This window comes from Scyliorhinus torazame, chromosome 16, assembly GCF_047496885.1.
Source record: "Scyliorhinus torazame isolate Kashiwa2021f chromosome 16, sScyTor2.1, whole genome shotgun sequence".
Lineage (NCBI taxonomy): Eukaryota > Metazoa > Chordata > Chondrichthyes > Carcharhiniformes > Scyliorhinidae > Scyliorhinus > Scyliorhinus torazame.
Genome location: NC_092722.1, coordinates 176,724,131 through 176,742,846, shown reverse-complemented (window position 1 = coordinate 176,742,846; position 18,716 = coordinate 176,724,131). Strand labels below are relative to the sequence as shown.

At 49.3% G+C, this 18,716-nt stretch overlaps 1 long non-coding RNA gene across 3 annotated transcripts in view; it reads left to right on the top strand.

Annotated features, from left to right (window-relative positions):
• The first annotated feature begins 4,900 nt into the window (after positions 1 to 4,900).
• The window catches only part of LOC140392455 (uncharacterized), a 162,590-nt gene continuing 148,774 nt past the window's right edge, over positions 4,901 to 18,716 (top strand). For all 3 annotated transcript variants that reach the window (XR_011935368.1, XR_011935369.1, XR_011935367.1), the window contains exons 1-2: positions 4,901 to 4,976; positions 11,590 to 11,699. This is a non-coding gene — a long non-coding RNA (uncharacterized lncRNA). The remainder of the gene's footprint in view (positions 4,977 to 11,589; positions 11,700 to 18,716) is intronic.

Sequence of the window (18,716 nt, the reverse complement as noted above, 5' to 3'; positions counted from 1 at the left end):
ACAGATGCTATAGAAAGGATAGAACAGGAGGTAAGAGAGGAGGGGGAGTGGCGTTTTTGATTAGGGAGAACATCACGGCAGTACTTAGAGGGGATATATCCGAGGGTTCGCCCACTGAGTCTATATGGGTGGAACTGAAAAATAAGAAGGGAGAGATCACCTTGGTAGGACTGTATTACAGGCCCCCAAATAGTCAGCGGGAAATTGAGGAGCAAATATGTAAGGAGATTACAGATAGCTGCAAGAATAATAGGGTGGTAGTAGTAGGGGACTTTAACTTTCCCAACATTGACTGGGACAGCCATAGCATTAGGGGCTTGGATGGAGGGAAATTTGTTGAGTGTATTAAGGAGGAATTTCTCATTCAGACTGTGGATGGACCGACTAGAGAGGGGGCAAAACTTGACCTCGTCTTGGGAAATAAGGAAGGGCAAGTGACAGAAGTGCTAGTGAGGGATCACTTTGGGACATGTGACCATAACTCCATTAGTTTTAAGATAGCTATGGAGAATGATAGGTCTGGCCCAAGAGTTAAAATTCTTAATTGGGGCAAGGCCAATTTTCATGGTATCAGACAGGAACTTGCAGAGGTAGATTGGGGGAGACTGTTGGCAGGCAAAGGGACGGCTGGTAAATGGGAGGCTTTTAATAATGTGTTAACCAGGGTGCAGGGTAAGCACATTCCCTTTAGAGTGAAGGGCAAGGCTGGTAGAAGTAGGGAACCCTGGATGACTCGAGATATTGAGACTCTGGTCAAAAAGAAGAAGGAGGCATATGACGTACATAAGCAACTGGGATCAAGTGGATCCCTTGAAGAGTATAGAGATTGTCGAAATAGAGTTAAGAGGGAAATCAGGAGGGCAAAAAGGGGACATGAAATTGCTTTGGCAAATAATGCAAGGGAGAATCCAAAGAGATTCTACAGATACATAAAGGGGAAAAGAGTAACTAGGGACAGAGTAGGGCCTCTTAAGGATCAACAAGGACATCTATGTGCAGAACCACAAGAGTTGGGTGAGATCCTGAATGAATATTTCTCATCGGTATTCACGGTGGGGAAAGGCATGGATGTTAGGAAACTAAGGGAAATAAATAGTGATGTCTTGAGAAGTGTGCATATTACAGAGGAGGAGGTGCTGGAAGTCTTAAAGCGCATCAAGGTAGATAAATCCCCGGGACCTGATGAAATGTATCCCAGGATGTTGTGGGAGGCTAGGGAGGAAATTGCGGGTCCCCTAACAGAGATATTTGAATCATCGGCAGCCACAGGTGAGGTGCCTGAAGATTGGAGAGTGGCGAATGTTGTGCCCTTGTTTAAGAAGGGCAGCAGGGAAAAGCCTGGGAACTACAGACCGGTGAGCCTAACGTCTGTAGTAGGTAAGTTGCTAGAAGGTATTCTGAGAGACAGGATCTACAAGCATTTAGAGAGGCAAGGACTGATTCGGGGCAGTCAGCATGGCTTTGTGCGTGAAAAATCATGTCTCACAAATTTGATTGAGTTTTTTGAGGGGGTGACCAAGAAGGTAGATGAGGGCAGTGCAGTAGACGTTGTCTACATGGACTTTAGCAAAGCCTTTGACAAGGTACCGCATGGTAGGTTGTTGCAGAAGGTTAAAGCTCACGGGATCCAGGGTGAGGTTGCCAATTGGATTCAAAATTGGCTGGACGACAGAAGGCAGAGGATGGTTGTAGAGGGTTGTTTTTCAAACTGGAGGCCTGTGACCAGTGGTGTGCCTCAGGGATCGGTGCTGGGTCCACTGTTATTTATGATTTATATTAATGATTTGGATGAGCATTTAGGAGGCATGGTTAGTAAGTTTGCAGATGACGCCAAGATTGGTGGCACAGTGGATAGTGAAGAAGGTTATCTAGGATTGCAACGGGATCTTGATCAATTAGGCCAGTGGGCCGACGAATGGCAGATGGAGTTTAATTTAGATAAATGTGAGGTGATGCATTTTGGCAGATCGAATCAGGCCAGTACCTACTCAGTTAATGGTATGGCGTTGGGGAGAGTTATAGAACAAAGAGATCTAGGAGTACAGGATCATAGCTCCTTGAAGGTGGAGTCGCAGGTGGACAGGGTGGTGAAGAAGGCATTCGGCATGCTTGGTTTCATTGGTCAGAACATTGAATACAGGAGTTGGGACGTCTTGTTGAAGTTGTGCAAGACATTGGTACGGCCACACTTGGAATACTGTGTGCAGTTCTGGTCACCCTATTATAGAAAGGATATTATTAAACTAGAAAGAGTGCAGAAAAGATTTACTAGGATGTTGCCGGGACTTGATGGTTTGAATTATAAGGAGAGGCTGGATAGACTGGGACTTTTTTCCCTGGAGGGTAGGAGGCTTAGGGGTGATCTTATAGAGGTCTATAAAATAATGAGGGGCATAGATAAGGTAGATAGTCAACATCTTTTCCCAAAGGTAGGGGAGTCTAAAACTAGAGGGCATAGGTTTAAGGTGAGAGGGGAGAGATTCAGAAGGGCCCAGAGGGGCAATTTCTTCACTCAGAGGGTAGTGAGTGCCTGGAATGGGCTGCCAGAGGTAGTAGTAGAGGCGAGTACAATTGTGTCTTTTAAAAAGCATTTAGATAGTTACATGGGTATAGCGGGTTATGGGCCAAGTGCGGGCAACTGGGACTAGCTTAATGGTAAAAACTGGGCGGCATGGACTGGTTGGGCCGAAGGGCCTGTTTCCATGCTGTAAACTTCTATGATTCTATGATTCTATAAGTGACCGACAAGATATGATCCAGGAGCATTGGGTGCAGTGGTACCAGCAGTCAATTGCAAAAGTCCAAAACCTGTGCAAATTTTGCACCAAAACAGCAGAGCTTTGCAGCCAAATCTCTTGCATGATAACAGAAAAAAATGCAAGGAAGCAGTGTGAGGTTTTATCTGGTACTGACTACACTTTCAGTTTAGCATTTCGCTAATCGTCTTGGAACATAAGATCATGGGCGTCATTCTCCGACCCCCCGCCGGGTCGGAGAATCGCCGGGGGCTGGCGTGAATCCCGCCCCCGCCGGTTGCCGAAGTCTCCGGCACCGGATATTCGGCGGGGGCGGGAATCGCGCCTCGCCGGTTGACAGGCCCCCCCGCTCGATTCTCCGGCCCGGATGGGCCGAAGTCCCGCCGCTAAATTGCCTGTCCCGCCAGCGTGGATTAAACCACCTTTTGAACGGCGGGACAAGGCGGCGTGGGCGGGCTCCGGGGTCCTGGGGGGGCGTGGGGCGATCTGGCCCCGGGGGGTGCCCCCATGGTGGCCTGGCCCGCGATCGGGGCCCACCGATCCGCGGGCGGGCCTGTGCCGTGGGGGTACTCTTTCCCTTCCGCCTCCGCCACGGTCTCCACCATGGCGGAGGCGGAAGAGACTCCCTCCACTGCGCATGCGTGGGAAACTGTCAGCGGCCGCTGACGCTCCCGCGCATGCGCCACCCGGGGATGTCATTTCTGCGCCAGCTGGCGGGGCACCAAAGGCCATTTCCGCCAGCTGGCGGGGCGGAAATTCCTCCGGCGCCGGCCTAGCCCCTCAATGTTGGGGCTCGGCCCCCAAAGATGCAGAGCATTCCGCACCTTTGGGGCGGCGCGATGCCCGTCTGATTGGCGCCGTTTTGGGCGTCAGTCGGCGGACATCGCGCCGTTTCGGGAGAATTTCGCCCCATTTTACTACTGATCCAGAACTCAGTGCAACAAGTCACAGAACAAAATTGCAAAGTCTTTGTCACAGGATATCCTTGAAATTAAAAAGTACTAAATCTGAATATGTCATGCAGGAGTTTTAAGATTTGATAGACTTTGCATAATTTAAAGTCAGAATAAAGAGCAGGATTGACTACGTTGAAAACGTTTTAAATAACACAGTTTTTTAGCTATTGTTCATTTGACCCACAGAAGAACTGCCACCATGGGGAGAGGATGTTTATTGTCCTGTCATTTTCCGCCGTCCCATTTTTGCTTTGACTCTAGTGCATTTTTTACACCGCCTTCTAATTCATGTCTTCTTTATTGAGTTTAGTTTATTGAGATCTCCTTTACTGATAAGCAATTTTTTCTAAATTCAGAGAAAATAATCTTATAAAGAAGCTTTATCGTAAGAATTGGTAATAATGACATTCTGCCATAACTTCGAGCCCAAATGGTTAAAAATAAGTTTTCTTCGAATTGGCAGTGCTAAACTTCGCAAACAAGCTGCTCCTGATGTTAGCAATGTTGCCAGCAATAGGGCTGTACATTGGCTTCAGTTTTTATACTGTTTGTTCACCAGAGATAAAAACCGGCTTGCCTGCACATTTCATTGCTTCCTTGTGTGCACAGTACATCATCCGTGACCATAGCAACTTGACATAATGAACTGTTGTTTTTCTTCGCTATCTTACCAAACTCTGGAGAAACAATTTTCTGCGAGCGTTTAATGGGCTTTCAGCTGGTTCAACAACAAAAGGTCAGACAAATGAGAAGTGCTGTTGAGTGTGCACTATGGGCAAACCTCTTTTTCTTACCATCCTGATTGAGTATACCTTCTTACATTGCAGTAGAGCCCACTTAAAACGCCAAGTGGCAAATTTCACTCTTGTTCCTATGCTCTGTTATTTGCTGGCAGGATGTGGCGACATCAACAATAACTTGAATTTATGTAGTGCATTTAACTTAATAGAACCTCTCACGCAGTATGGGCGGGATTCCCTGATCCTGAGGCTAAGTGTTTCCCGACGGCGTCAACACGGCCCCAGGATCAGCAATTCTGGCCCCTCCAGCTCCAGCTGCTGATCCGGCTGTGGAATGGGCGCCGGAGGGGAATGTGCGCATGCGCAGTGGGTCTGGCGCGAACCCGCGCATGCGCAGTCCCATTGGTGCGATTTCCGTGCATGCGCGGTGTCTCCCTTGTCCGCGCCGGCCCCGACCCAACATGGCACAGGCGCCAGCGCGGAATAAAGGAGGCCGGGAGACAGTGAGGCCGGCCCACCGATTGGTAGGTCCCGGTCGCGGGCCATGCCACATTGGAGGCCCCCCCAGGGTCGGACCACCTCTCCCCCCCCCCCCCCCCCCCCCCCCACAGGCCGTCACCCAACCCTTCAATGCCGAGGTCCCACCGGCTCAGAGCAGGTTAGAGCGGCGCTGGCGGTACTCTTTCTTTTTAACGGCCGCTCGGCCCATTCGGGCCAGAGAATCGCGGGGGGGGGGGGGGGCCGGGTAGAGCGGCCCCCGACCGGCGCCTCGCCGACCACGCCGGCCCCAATCACGCTGATTCTCCGCTCTGCCCCCCCCCCCAAAAAACAATATTTTAGTTCATTTGTCAGACTGTCAGGTGGAAAGAATGATTCACTCGAGGAGCGATTGTATGGCAAAAATAGAGCTTTGATATTTCTAAAACATAACTTCACACCCAAAAAGAACAGCTAACAAATAACCCCTTAATACTAAGAGGGGCGGCATGGTGGCTTGCCTCACAGAGCCTGGGACCCAGGTTCGATTCCGACCTCGGGAGACTGTGTGGAGTTTGCACAATCTCCCCATGTCTTTGTGAGTTTCCTCCAAGTGCTCCGGTTTCTGCCCACAGTCCAAAGATGTGCAGGTGGTTAGGTGGATTGGCCATGTTAAATTGCCCCTTAGGATGGGGTTTCAGGAATAGGATGGGGAAAGGGTTGGTGCAGACTCAATGGGCCGAATGGTCTCCTTCTGCACGGTAGGGATTCTATGATTCTATGACTACTTAATTTCCCATTAAACAATAAGAAAATAAATATATAGCTCTCACTCCAGCTTAAAAATCAGCAGGGCTTATATTAATACTTGTTTTACCGAACTAGATTCTGGCTCTTGTTAGAGCTCCTTCAGACTCTGGCTGAATATCTTCAAATAACTGCTTCAACAGGGTTGTTTCAGCCTCTTCCTTGTCTTCAGACAAGACTGCTCTGCTTTTCAATAATATTACTCTATTTTTAACTATCCTACTGGGAAAAAAACTTCCTTTATTTTAGGTCTAAAAAACAAAGATTGCCAGATCAGACTTCACTTCCAAAAGCCTTTCTCCAGAACTCTGTCTCTCTTAGCTCCACCCAGCACTGTCATAATCTCCCCAAGCATTAAAAAACAAATTAACTTTTCAAGGACTGAAAACACATTAACTCCCCAGGGACTTCTCCAGGCAAACAACTATGCATTAGCCCAGACTGAAAAACACATTCCTTGGTTAATTTCACCTGCTGGCTGCTAAAACTATCCAGGTTCTAGAGAACAGAAGTCTTTAAACAAAAATGACCATTGCAGTCAAACATAAAATCTGCAATGCTCAATCTCTGCTCTGCTGCGAAGCAAAAAGGTATGGGGGGGGGGGGGGGTGGGCGGGGGCTCACATTTTGATTTCTTAAAAACACAATGAGAGTTTTTTTTTAGGAGATGTTGCTCATACAATCTAAGATGTAGATTGGGTCTAGTTAGGATTGTCGTTCAAAGGGTTGGTGCAGACTCGATGGGCCGAATGGTCTCCTTCTGCACGGTAGGGATTCTATGATTCTATGACTACTCAATTTCCCATTAAACAACAAGAAAAGAAACATATAGCTCTCACTCCAGCTTAAAAATCAGCAGGGCTTATATTAATACTTGCTTTACCGAGTAGACCTGGTTCTTGTTAGAGCTCCTTCAGACTCTGGCTGAATATCTTCAAATAGCTGCTTCAACAGGGTTGTTTCAGCCTCTTCCTTGTATTCAGACAAGTCTGCTCTGCTTTTCAATAATATTACTCTATTTTTAACTATCCTACTGGGAAAGAAAACTGCCTTTATTTTAGGTCTAAAAAAACCTAAATCAGACTTCACTTCCAAAAGCCTTTCTTCAAAACTCTGTCTCTCGTAGCTCCACCCAGCACTGTCATAATCTCCCCAAGCATAAAAAAACAACGTAACTTTCCAGGGACTGAAAGCACATTAACTCCCCAGGGACTTCTCCAGGCAAACCACTATGCATTAGTCCAGACTGAAAAACACATTCCTTGGTCAATTTCACCTGCTGGCTGCTAAAACCACCCAGGATCTAGAGAACAGAACTCTTTAAAACAAAATGACCATTGCAGTCAAACATAAAATCAGCAATGCTCAATCTCTGCTCTGCTGCGAAGCAAAAGGATATGGGGGGGGGGGGGGCTCACATTTTGATTTCTTAAAAACACAATGAGAGTTTTCTTTAGGAGATATTGCTCATACAATCTAAGATGGAGAACTGAAGCCCATGCAAACACTTTCTACTGGTGTCATTACAGACCAATGCTTCACCAGCAGTGATGTGTTCTCAGAAACATAACACCCCTCTCCCTTTACATCTTTAGTGCAACAAGAACTGCTGAGTGTTTTTACAACAGATGCACTTATGCATTATCACTATACATATATCCAACTTAATAAGACAGTCTCTCGGGTGGATGTCTATTCCTTTTGGATTGTACTCGACATTCTGGAACATGGTTACTCGAGACCTTGGAAGAGTTCTCTGTCCCTTCAGTAGGTGGTGCCTCCTGGAAAGTTACTCCAGTGTCTGTCTCTATAGGTATTGGAAAATCTGCAGAAACAGAATCTGAGCTTGTCTCTGTGGTTGGTCTTTGTTCCGAAGTGACTCTGTTTAGATTTCCTGATGGAAATACTTCTTGAGAAGTTTCATTTTGTGCAGCGAGTAGTTGGTCAGTATGACATCGCCAAACTCTTTCATCATCTGTCTATACAGTGTATGATATTGGACCTGTATTTGCTAGGATCACAGCAGAGACCCATTTCTTGTTGGTGGTATAGCTTCTGGCTAGCACGGTGGCACAGTGGATAGCACTGCTGCCTCACAATGCCAAGGACCCGGTTTTGATTCCGGCCTCGGGTTACTGCTTGTGTAGAATTTCCACTTTCTCCCCATGTCTGCCTGGGTTTCTTCCGGGTGCTCCGGTTTCCTCCCACAATCCAAAGATGTGCAGGTTAGGTGGATAAATTGCCCCTTAAAAGATGTGCAGCTTCAGGGAGGTTTTGGCAAGCATTTTCAAAGTGGGGGTCGCGACCCGCGGGTGGGTGTCGGGAGGGTCGCGGAGCTGTCCATCACGGCGTTCCTGATCGCAGGAATTTACATGCAACAGTCGCAGCAGCCGGCTTTTAACAATGCCAGCTGTGAACGACTTTGAAAATGACGGCCGCAACCAGCTAAAAAAATGGGGGCGCACTGCGCAAGCGTGTCCGCTCATCAGTGCACATGCGGCCCAAGAATGCAACCAATTCTGGAGAGTAGTCCATGGTGAGTCAGATGGTGGGATGGAACTTATTGATGTCATCGTGTAGTCGTTTCAGTGATTCTTCGCCGTAGGTCCAAAGGAAAAAAATGTCATCCATGTATCTGGTGTGTAACGTCGGTTGAAGGTCCTGTGAGGTGAGGAGGTCTTGTTCAAACTTGTGCATGAAGATGTTGGCATATTGAGGTGTGAATTTGGTCCCCATGGCTGTTCCATGCGTCTGGATGAAGATCCTGGGATTATATTCATTGGAGTTTAGGCGGTTGAGGGGAGATCTAATAGAAACGTACAAGATAATGAATGGCTTAGATAGAGTGGACGTAGGGAAGTTGTTTCCATTAGCAGGGGAGACTAGGACCTGGGGGCACAGCCTTAGAATAAAAGGGAGTCACTTTAGAACAGAGATGAGGAGAAATTTCTTCAGCCAGAGAGTGGTGGGTCTGTGGAATTCATTGCCACAGAGGGCGGTGGAGGCCGGGACGTTGAGTGTCTTTAAGACAGAAGTTGATAAATTCTTGATTTCTCGAGGAATTAAGGGCTATGGAGAGAGAGCGGGTAAAGGGAGTAGAAATCAGCCATGATTGAATGGTGGAGTGGACTCGATGGGCCGAATGGCCTTACTTCCACTCCTATGTCTTATGGTCTAACTTGTTGGCGAAGGTGAAGATGTTGTGATCCAGAATGAAGCGAATGAGTTGCAGAATTGTGTCTGGAGATTATTGTCCAATAAGTTCCATCTCACCATCAGACTCACCATGGACTACTCTCCAAAATTGGTTGCATCCTTAGGCACACTCATCTCCATCAAGGACCGTCAACTCAGCACTTTGCATTACCGCAAGCTTACGGATAACCTCACGATGCTCCACGATGCTCCACTTCTCCCGCTTCCACCCTAAACACATTAAAGAAGCCATCCCCTATGGAGAAGCCCTCCATATACACAGGATCTGCTCAGACAAGGAGGAGCGAAACAGACATCTACCGACGTTGAAAGATGCCCTTGTACGAACGGGATATGGCACTCAACTCACCAATCGACAGTTCCAACGCGCCACAGCAATAAAACGCACCGACCTCCTCAGAAAACAAACACGGGACACAACCAACAGAGTACCCTTCTTCGCAGTTTTCAACACGTCATTGATGAAGACGAACATCTTGCCAAGGTCATCCCCACACCCCACGATTTGCCTTCAAAAAACTACCCAACCTTCAGAATAGCAACCACATCACACAACCCTGCTATGGCAATCTCTACAAGACATACCAGATCATCGACATGGGTACCACCATTACACGTGAGAACACCACCCACCAGGTACATGGGACATACTCGTGCGACTCGGCCAATGCTGTCTACCTCATATGCTGCAGAAAAGGATGTCCCGAAGTGTGGTACATTGGCGAGACCATGCAGACGCTGCAACAATGGATGAACGGACATCGTGCGACAATCGCCAGGCAGGAATGTTCCCTTCCAGTCGGGGAACAATTCAGCAGTCAAGGGCATTCAGCCTCTGATCTTCGGGTAAGCGTTCTCCAAGGCGGTCTTCAGGACGCGCGACAACGCAGAATCACCAAGCAGAAACTTATAGCCAAATTCCGCACACATGAGTACGGCCTTAGCAGGGACCTGGGATTCATGTCGCATTACATTCACTCCCCACCATCTGGCCTGGGCTTGCGAAATCCTACCAACTGTCCTGGCTTGAGACAATTCACACCTCTTTAACCTGTGATTATCCCTCTCTCCAGTTGCCTCGTCTGGACCTGCAGATTTAATTACCTGCAAAGACTCGCATTCAAAGTATTGTCTTGCATCTTTGACTTTGTCTCTATCTGTGTTTCTGGAACCCATCTCTTCATCCACCTGAGGAAGGAGCAGTGCTCCAAAAGTTAGTGATTCAAAACAAACCTGTTGAACTTTAACCTGGTATTGTAAGACTGCTTACAGTGCTCAACCCAGTCCAACGCCGGCATCTCTACATCATGGTTGTCACTACAGACCAGGTGATGTTCCACCAGCAGGGGTGTATTCTCTGATACGTAACACGCAAGAATTGGACGAGTGCAGAAATTGGAGAGACTGGTGGTGGTGGTGGGGGGTGGGGTGGGGGGTGGGGGTGGGGGGGGGGGGGGGAGCGGGGTAACAAAGGTTATGGGTGAAACAGACTTAGTGTGTGTTCAGATACGGGTAACAGAGGTCTGGGCGATTTCTCCCGGTAGTCTGCAGAGAATTAGATAGATCATCTCTGATCAGACCAGAATGCAAAGTGTAATTTAGCTGTCAATTTAGAATCATTGAGTGGTTTTTAAACATGGACACATTCAGCTGGGAAGCGAGAGGAGTCTTTGCCATTTTGATGACCTTGATGAACAGTGAGCACTGTTTACACATACAGGCAATTATTCTGCCACATGATTGAGCCGGATATTGTTTCTCAGTGAAGAGGGTGGCAGCAATTTTCTGGTCAGGTGTGAGGACTTGGAGACAGGCTGCAAGATTTTCAGGAGCCCACAAATATCTCTGAAAGAATCGATATTTATCTGCTTCCAGTGTGGCTTGCAGGGGATCAGCACGAGCTACCAAAATGGTGGTCTTGTGGTACAGTGAGTAGCGTCCCTGCCTCTGAGCCAGAAGCTACGGGTTCAATTCCCACCCCCGGACGTGATGGCGAGTGTCAGCCTGCAGAATTCTTCCAACACGTCAATGGCCGGCGGTCAGAGACTCCTGTTTCGCCATTTTTGATGTGGGGTGGCGCCCCTCAAGTTTCTGTTGTTCTGTTGGCAGCCCAGCAACCTGGTCCAGGAAAACCTAGCCACGGAAACAGAAAGAAGACTGCCTTATGTACCACTAGGTGGGGGAAGAGAAGCAAAACCAGGCACCAAGGAGCATTAGGTGAAGGTGCTTTGAAATTATGTTGGGGCCCTAATAACTGATGTAGGAGTTGTAATTTTATGTTGAAAATAGCATCCCACCTGGAAGAGGTTGGCACCTTATTGAAGACCCTTGAAATAAAATAAAGTGGTGCACGCCCATGTTTCATCTGTTACCACTCCATTCCGAAGGACAGCACGGTGGCACAGTGGTTAACGCTGCTGTCTCACAGCGCCAGGGACCCAGGTCCGATTCTGGCCTTGGGTGACTGTCTGTGTGGTGTCGACACTGTCGTGTTGGGTGTTCTGGTCTACAAACAGGTCAACACGGTTGGAGATGGCGTAACTCTATTTTATTAACAACTCAACTGTAATAACATACTGTAAGCTTGGGTACGTGCATTACCAGCTTATCTGTGGACCCTGTCCTATCACTATCTAGGTGAGGCACTCAGCACGCCACTTCACCCCGAGATTGCCAGCGATGCGTAGCGGCGGCCGCGGGTTGATGTTCTCCATGCTACAGGATGGCGGATTGCTGAAAAGTTGCAGGTAGGTCTCACAGGGGCTAGTATGCGTCCACTCCTGGAACCATGTCGTGTTGGGTGTTCAGGTCTACACGGCTGGAGATGGTGTAACTCTATTTTATTAACAATTCAACTGTAATAACATACTGTAAGCTTGGGTACGTGCATTACCAGCTTATCTATGGACCCTGTCCTATCACCATCTAGGTGAGGCACTCAGCACATGGTGAATGTCTGAGAAGCAGGCTGTGAGCTCTGTGCTCTGAGCTGGCTGCTACTAGAATGAGCAGGAACTCTGGCGTCCCCTGTCTTTATAGTGCGTGTACTCTCACTGGTGATTGGCTGCAATGTTGTATATGCTGGTTGGTCCTACTGTATGTCCATCAGTGTGTCAGTGTGTGTGTGATTGCACCATGCTATGCTGATGTACATCATAACAGACACGATCTTCCCATCTCTGCCTGAGTTTCCTAACAGTTCTCCGGTTTCCTCCCACAGTCCAAAGATGGCCATCAGGTGGACCGGCCATGGTCAATGCACAGGGTTACAGGGATTGGGTGGGGGTGTGGGCCTGGGTCGAGGGCTCGTCCGGTGGGCCAGTGCAGACTCGATGGACCAAATGGCTTCCTTCTGCACTGCAGGGATTCTGCGGATACTAGTCGTAAACATCGACTCCATAGCCTCAACCTTCATTTTTGCATTGCCATTCTAAATACAAAATTTTACAGTTCAAACTGTCCGTGTAATCTTGTCACCTTCTTGCTATCAGAGCCTCTACAGCACAACTGCAGGCAGGAGAAAAACATGATATACCCTTTGAGGCCTGGGGGCTCGGTAGCGTGTTAGGGTAGCTCTGCTAAAATGTACTGTTCTGCAAGAGCAACAGCTTAAAAGGATGACGGGTCATCAAATTGACAAAGAGGCTGGGGATTCAGCTGTTAGCCGGACTCTGTCTGAGGGCAGCAAGGCTGGCGAACTAAAGAGGCAATATAAGAAGATGGTGAGTGACTATAAAATGAAAGGTGCATTGGCGGTGATGTTACCTGAGCTGTTTTCGGTGACTCATCAATGCACAGAAAGAGTACCGATCAGCCACGATCTGACCGAATGACAACCCGAGACTGGTTTACTCCTGCTCTGGTGGTTCCTCCGATTAAGCCAGTGTAATGTCTACAGGATGAGTTCAGTTTTCTACTTGACTCGGAATTGTTCTCGGGTAGAAGGAAGTTTGTAGCGAAGTTTGATTGAAGTGAGCCATCCGAGAAAACTAATCATGAAGGCAGTGATTTGGATTTTATTTAACCAAAGATTTAGTATGGGATGTGTTAATACTTTGGCAAACACAGATGAGCTAACAGTTATTACTGATAAAGAGGCAGGGCATCATAATATTATCCATGATAAACAAAGGATCAGAAATATAATATCCACTAGCATAAAAGGTGGGGACAGAGATAACCTTTGTAACACTTTACATCTTTTTCCAGCATTCTATTTACAGACTATTGAACCCATTAATTGCCACTTTACGAAAGTAGGTTTGCATACTTGAATTCAGTTAACTTTAATTATTATCACTTAAATGTAAAAATAACAGCAATACTCAGCAGGTCCTGCAGCATAAACCGAGAGAAAAGGTGTTAACATTTCAGATTGACGGCACAGTGGTTAGCACAGTGCCTCATAGCACCAGGGACCCGGGTTCAAATCTGGCCTCGAGTGACTGTGTGGAATTTGCACATTCTCCCTGTGTCTGCGTGGGTTTCCTCTGGGTGCTCCGGTTTCCTCCCACAACCCAAAGATGTGCAGGTTAGGTGAATTGGCCGTGCTAAATTGCACCTTAGTGTCCAAAACGTTAGGTGGGGTTACTGTGGTTTCAAGCTGTGGGTTTCTTGCTACAGTGGCCATTTCATTTTCGCACAATTCACTCTTTTTATCTCTCTCTCTCTTTGGCACGAATTTGGGTTGATTTTACAATCTGATTTAGCATTAAATCCTTCTAAAATGTTTGGACTTTTACTCATAGACATCCCACGACCACCATGTTGTGCCTTCTGCTTCCCATAAGTTAGAAATAATCACACTTTTGACTCAAAATGCTGACTATACTTCTGACTAGCGATAAGTTTCAATGTTTTGTTTCTCCTTTATCCTTGTGTGGAATTTTCAAGAGTTTCAGAACGCGGCAAGCAAGACGTAGAAAACAAGGCTATTTTACTTTTTAAAAAAAATAATTTTGATGAAAGGTTTTCATAAAATATCAATAACAAAATGAGAAAGAAAAAAGAACCCAACAGGGTTAAGTACAAAACACAATCTAAAAAAGCAACCCCCCAAACCCTTCCCCCCCTGTACATAAATAATAAATTAACATTAACACCCCGACTTAACACAACAGGTGTATACACCCCCTCAGACCCTCCAGTGTAAATAACATAAACAATAATAAAGTAAACCCCCACCCCCCACCCCCCGAGCTGCTGCTGCCATTAACCAATGTCTAGCGTTCTGCCAGAAAGTCTAAGAACGGTTGCCACCGCCTAAAGAACCCTTGTACCGACCCTCTCAAGGCGAATTTCACCCTCTCCAATTTAATGAACCCTGCCATATCGCTGATCCAGGATTCCACGCTTGGGGGCCTCGTATCTTTCCACTGAAGGAGAATCCTTCGCCGGGCTACCAGGGACGCAAAGGCCAGAATTCCGGCCTCTTTCGCCTCCTGCACTCCCGGCTCCTCTGCCACCCCAAATATTGCGAGCCCCCAGCCCGGTTTGACCGTGGATCCTACCACCCTCGACACCGTCCTCGCTACGCCCTTCCAAAATTCCTCCAGCGTTGGTCATGTCCAGAACATATGGGTGTGATTTGCTGGGCTTCCTGAGCACCTAACACACCTGTCCTCACCCCCAAAGAACCTGCTCATCCTTGTCCTGGTCAGGTGTGCCCTGTGCAGCACCTTAAACTGTATGAGGCTGAGCCTCGCGCATGAAGAGGAAGAATTCACCCTCCCTAGGGCATCTGCCCGGGGGGAGCCCGTACTTCTCCTCCAGCTCACCCAAGCTCGCGAACTTCCCGTCCACAAACAGGTCCCCCAACTTTCGTATGCCTGCCCTGTGCCACCCCGAAAACCCTCCACCTGTTCTTCCTGGGGCAAACCGGTGGTTCCCCTGTAATGGGGTCCACGCCGAGGCCCTAACTTCCCCCCTATGCCGCCTCCACTGCCCCCAAATTTTGAGGGCCGCCACCACCACCGGTCTCGTGGTATACCTCCTTGGAGGGAGCGGCAGCGGCGCCGTTGCCAGCGCCCCCAGACTCGTACCCACACAGGACACCGTCTCCAGCCTCTTCCATGCAGCCTCCTCTCCCTCCATCACCCACTTGCGCACCATTGTCGCATTGGCGGCCCAGTAGTACCCACAGAGGTTGGGCAGCGCCAGCCCCCCCCCATCTCTACTCCGCTCCAGGAACACCCTTCTCACCCTCGGAGTCCCTCGCGCCCACACAAACCCCATTATACTCCTGTAACCCGCCTGAAAAAAGCCTTCGGGATAAACACGGGGAGGCACTGGAACAGGAACAAAAACCTTGGGAGCACCGTCATTTTGATTGACTGCAGGGACAGCGGCAACGCGTCCCACCTCTTGAACTCCTCCTCCATTTGCTCCACCAGCCTTGTAAAGTTAAGCCTATGCAGAGCCCCTCAGCTCCTGGCCACCTGGACCCCCAAATATCTGAAACTCCTCTCCGCCCTTTTTAGTGGGAGCTCGCCAATCCCCCTCTCCTGGTCCCCTAGCTGAACTATGAATAGCTCGCTCTTCCCATATTGAGCTTGTACCCCGAAAAGTCCCCGAATTCCCTAAGCATCCTCATTACCTCTGGCATTCCTCCCACCGGGTCCGCCACATACAGCAGCAGGTCGTCCGCATAAAGCGACACCCTATGCTCCTCCCCATCCCGCACCAACCCCCTCCAGTTCCTCGACTCTCTCAGTGCCATAGCCAGGGGTTCAATCGCCAGTGCGAAGAGCAGGGGAGACAGGGGGCACCCCTGTCTCATCCCTCGGTGCAACCGAAAGTACTTGGACCTCCTCCTGTTTGTGGCCACACTCGCCATCGGGACCTCATACAACAGCCTAACCCACTGACAAATCCCTCCCCAAACCCGAACCTCTTCAGCACCTCCCACAAGTACCCCCACTCTACCCTATCGAAGGCTTTTTCCGCTTCCCCCTCCCTCGCCGGCATCATGATAACGTTCAAAAGCCTCCGCACATTCGCGTTCAACTGTCTCCCCTTCACAAACCCCGACTGGTCTTCATGGATGATCTGCGGCACACAATCCTCAATCCTCATGGCTAAGACCTTCGCCAGCACCTTGGCATCTACATTTAGCAAGGAAATCGGTCTGTAAGACCCACATTGCAGGGGATCCTTGCCCCGCTTCAGGATCAAGGAGATCAGTGCCCGGGACATCGTCGGGGGTAAAGCCCCCCCTCCCTTGCCTCATTGAAGGTCCTAACTAACAGTGGGCCCAACAGGTCCATATATTTTTTTATAGAACTCGACCGGAAAACCGTCCGGCCCCGGTGCCTTCCCCACCTGCATGCTTCCTATCCCTTTGATCAGCTCCTCCAGCCCAATCGGGGCCCCCAGTCCCGCCACCAGTCCCTCTTCCACCTTTGGAAACCTCAATTGGTCCAGGAAACGGCCCATCCCTCACTCCTCCCGTGGGGGCTCGGATTGGTACAATTCCTCGTAGAAGTCCCTGAAGACCCCATTGATGCCAACCCCACTCCGCACCATGCTCCCGCCCCTGTCCTTAACTCCCCCGATCTCCCTAGCTGCGTCCCGCTTTCGAAGCTGATGCGCCAGCATCCGGCTTGCCTTTTCCCCATACTCGTAGACCGCCGCCTGTGCCTTCCTCCACTGTACCTCCGCCTTCCTGGTGGTCACCAGGTCGAATTCGGCCTGGAGGCTGCGCCTCTTCCTCAACAATCCTTCCTCAGCTTCTTCCGCATACCTCCTGTCTACCCTCACCATCTCCCCCACCAGCCTCTCCCTCTCCCCCCGCTCCCTCCGCTCCTCGTGGGCCCTGATGGAGATCAGCTCTCCCCTCACCACCGCCTTCAGTGCCTCCCATACCATCCCCACTCGGACCTCCCTGTTCTCGTTGGTCTCCAAGTACCTCTCTATACTTCCTCGGACCCGCTCACTCACCTCCTCGTCCGCCAACAGCCCCACCTCCAAGCGCCACAGCGGGCGCTGGTCCCTCTCCTCCCCCATCTCCAAGTCCACCCAATGCGGGGCGTGGTCCGAAATGGCTATTGCCGAATACTCGGTATCCTCTACTCTCGCTATCAGCGCCCTACTCAAAATGAAAAAGTCAATTCGAGAATAAGCCTCATGGACATGTGAGAAGAATGAAAATTCCCTAGCCCCCGGCCTTGCAAATCTCCAAGGGTCCACCCCTCCCATTTGGTCCATAAATCCCCTCAACACTCTAGCCGCCGCCGGCTTCCTACCCGTCCTAGACCTGGAGCGATCCAGTGCAGGATCAACACCGTGTTAAAGTCTCCCCCCCATTATCAGGCCCCCCACTTCCAAGTCTGGGATCCGACCCAACATACGCCGCATAAAACCCGCATCGTCCCAGTTCGGAGCATACACATTGACCAGTACCACCCTCTCTCCCTGCAACTTACCACTTACCATTATGTACCTACCGCCATTATCTGCCACAATGCTCGACGCCTCGAATAACACCTTCTTTCCCACCAAGATCGTCACCCCTCGCTGCTATTTTACTTTTTAAGAGTTCTTTGCAACAAATGATTCTGAATAAAGGTATTCTCATCAATGACTTTCTAAGGCCGCCAGGGTGTTAGAGGCATGTTTGAGGTAGAAGATGGCTTGCAACTTCATACGATGGTCAATGCAGATGGAAATAAATGGTCTGTCCACTGTACCAATGCCAAGCAAGTTATACGTATTACAGGTGCTAGATTGTAACTTATGTCACCCTTTCCTTCCTGAAATGTAATTGCTGTTCCTTTAATTTGTCGCTTGACATTTCTTTTTTCTCTCATTCTATTAAACGCTGGTCCTCATGGCCACAGGCATAAGTCTTTTAATAAAATAGCATCTGTTTACATCAAATTGGTATTAGGAACAGGGTTTCTAAGGTAGCCCCGAGGGGAGGTAAAGGAGTCGAAATGTCTTGTAGCTTTTAATTCAGCTGTGCAAACAACCAGATCTTGTCCAGACAGACTGCTGAAAACAAGAAAGAGAGCCTTCCATTTAAAGGGATTTATCAGTAATTGAAATCTCTGACCACAGTACCTAACATGGGACTTGCAGAAAAGCACAACAGCAGTGACAGTCAGTAAACCCACAGAGAATTCAGTGGCATTGAAAGACTTGGGATGTGGAAGGCTATGTTGTCACTCTCTTGTACTACGAGGGAGAAGGAAGATACTAATCAACAGGCATTCAAATAATCACGCAGGATGTACTGAATTGAATGAATGCGTTAACTCTTTTGAAACAGTCAGAGAATTAAAATTATTGGCCCGTAACTTGCGGCGAGCGGCGGGAAGCTACAGTTCACCGATTTTAAAAGGGACAAATGCGCACTTACCTGCCCTCGGATATTGCGGCAAACTTTCCTCTTCTAGCTGCGGACTCCAGCGCATCGGTCTGCGCAGGCTCCAGCGCATCGGTCTGCGCAGGCTCCAGCGCATCGGTCTGCGCAGGCTCCAGCGCATCGGTCTGCTCAGGCTCCAGCGCATCGGTCTGCGCAGGCTCCAGCGCATCGGTCTGCGCAGGCTCCAGCGCATCGGTCTGCGCAGGCTCCAGCGCATCGGTCTGCACAGGCTCCAGCGCATCGGTCTGCTCAGGCTCCAGCGCATCGGTCTGCACAGGCTCCAGCGCATCGGTCTGCTCAGGCTCCAGCGCATCGGTCTGCTCAGGCTCCAGCGCATAGGTCTGCACAGGCTCCAGCGCATCTGCCTGCGCATGCTCCAGCGCATCGGCCTGCGCAGGCT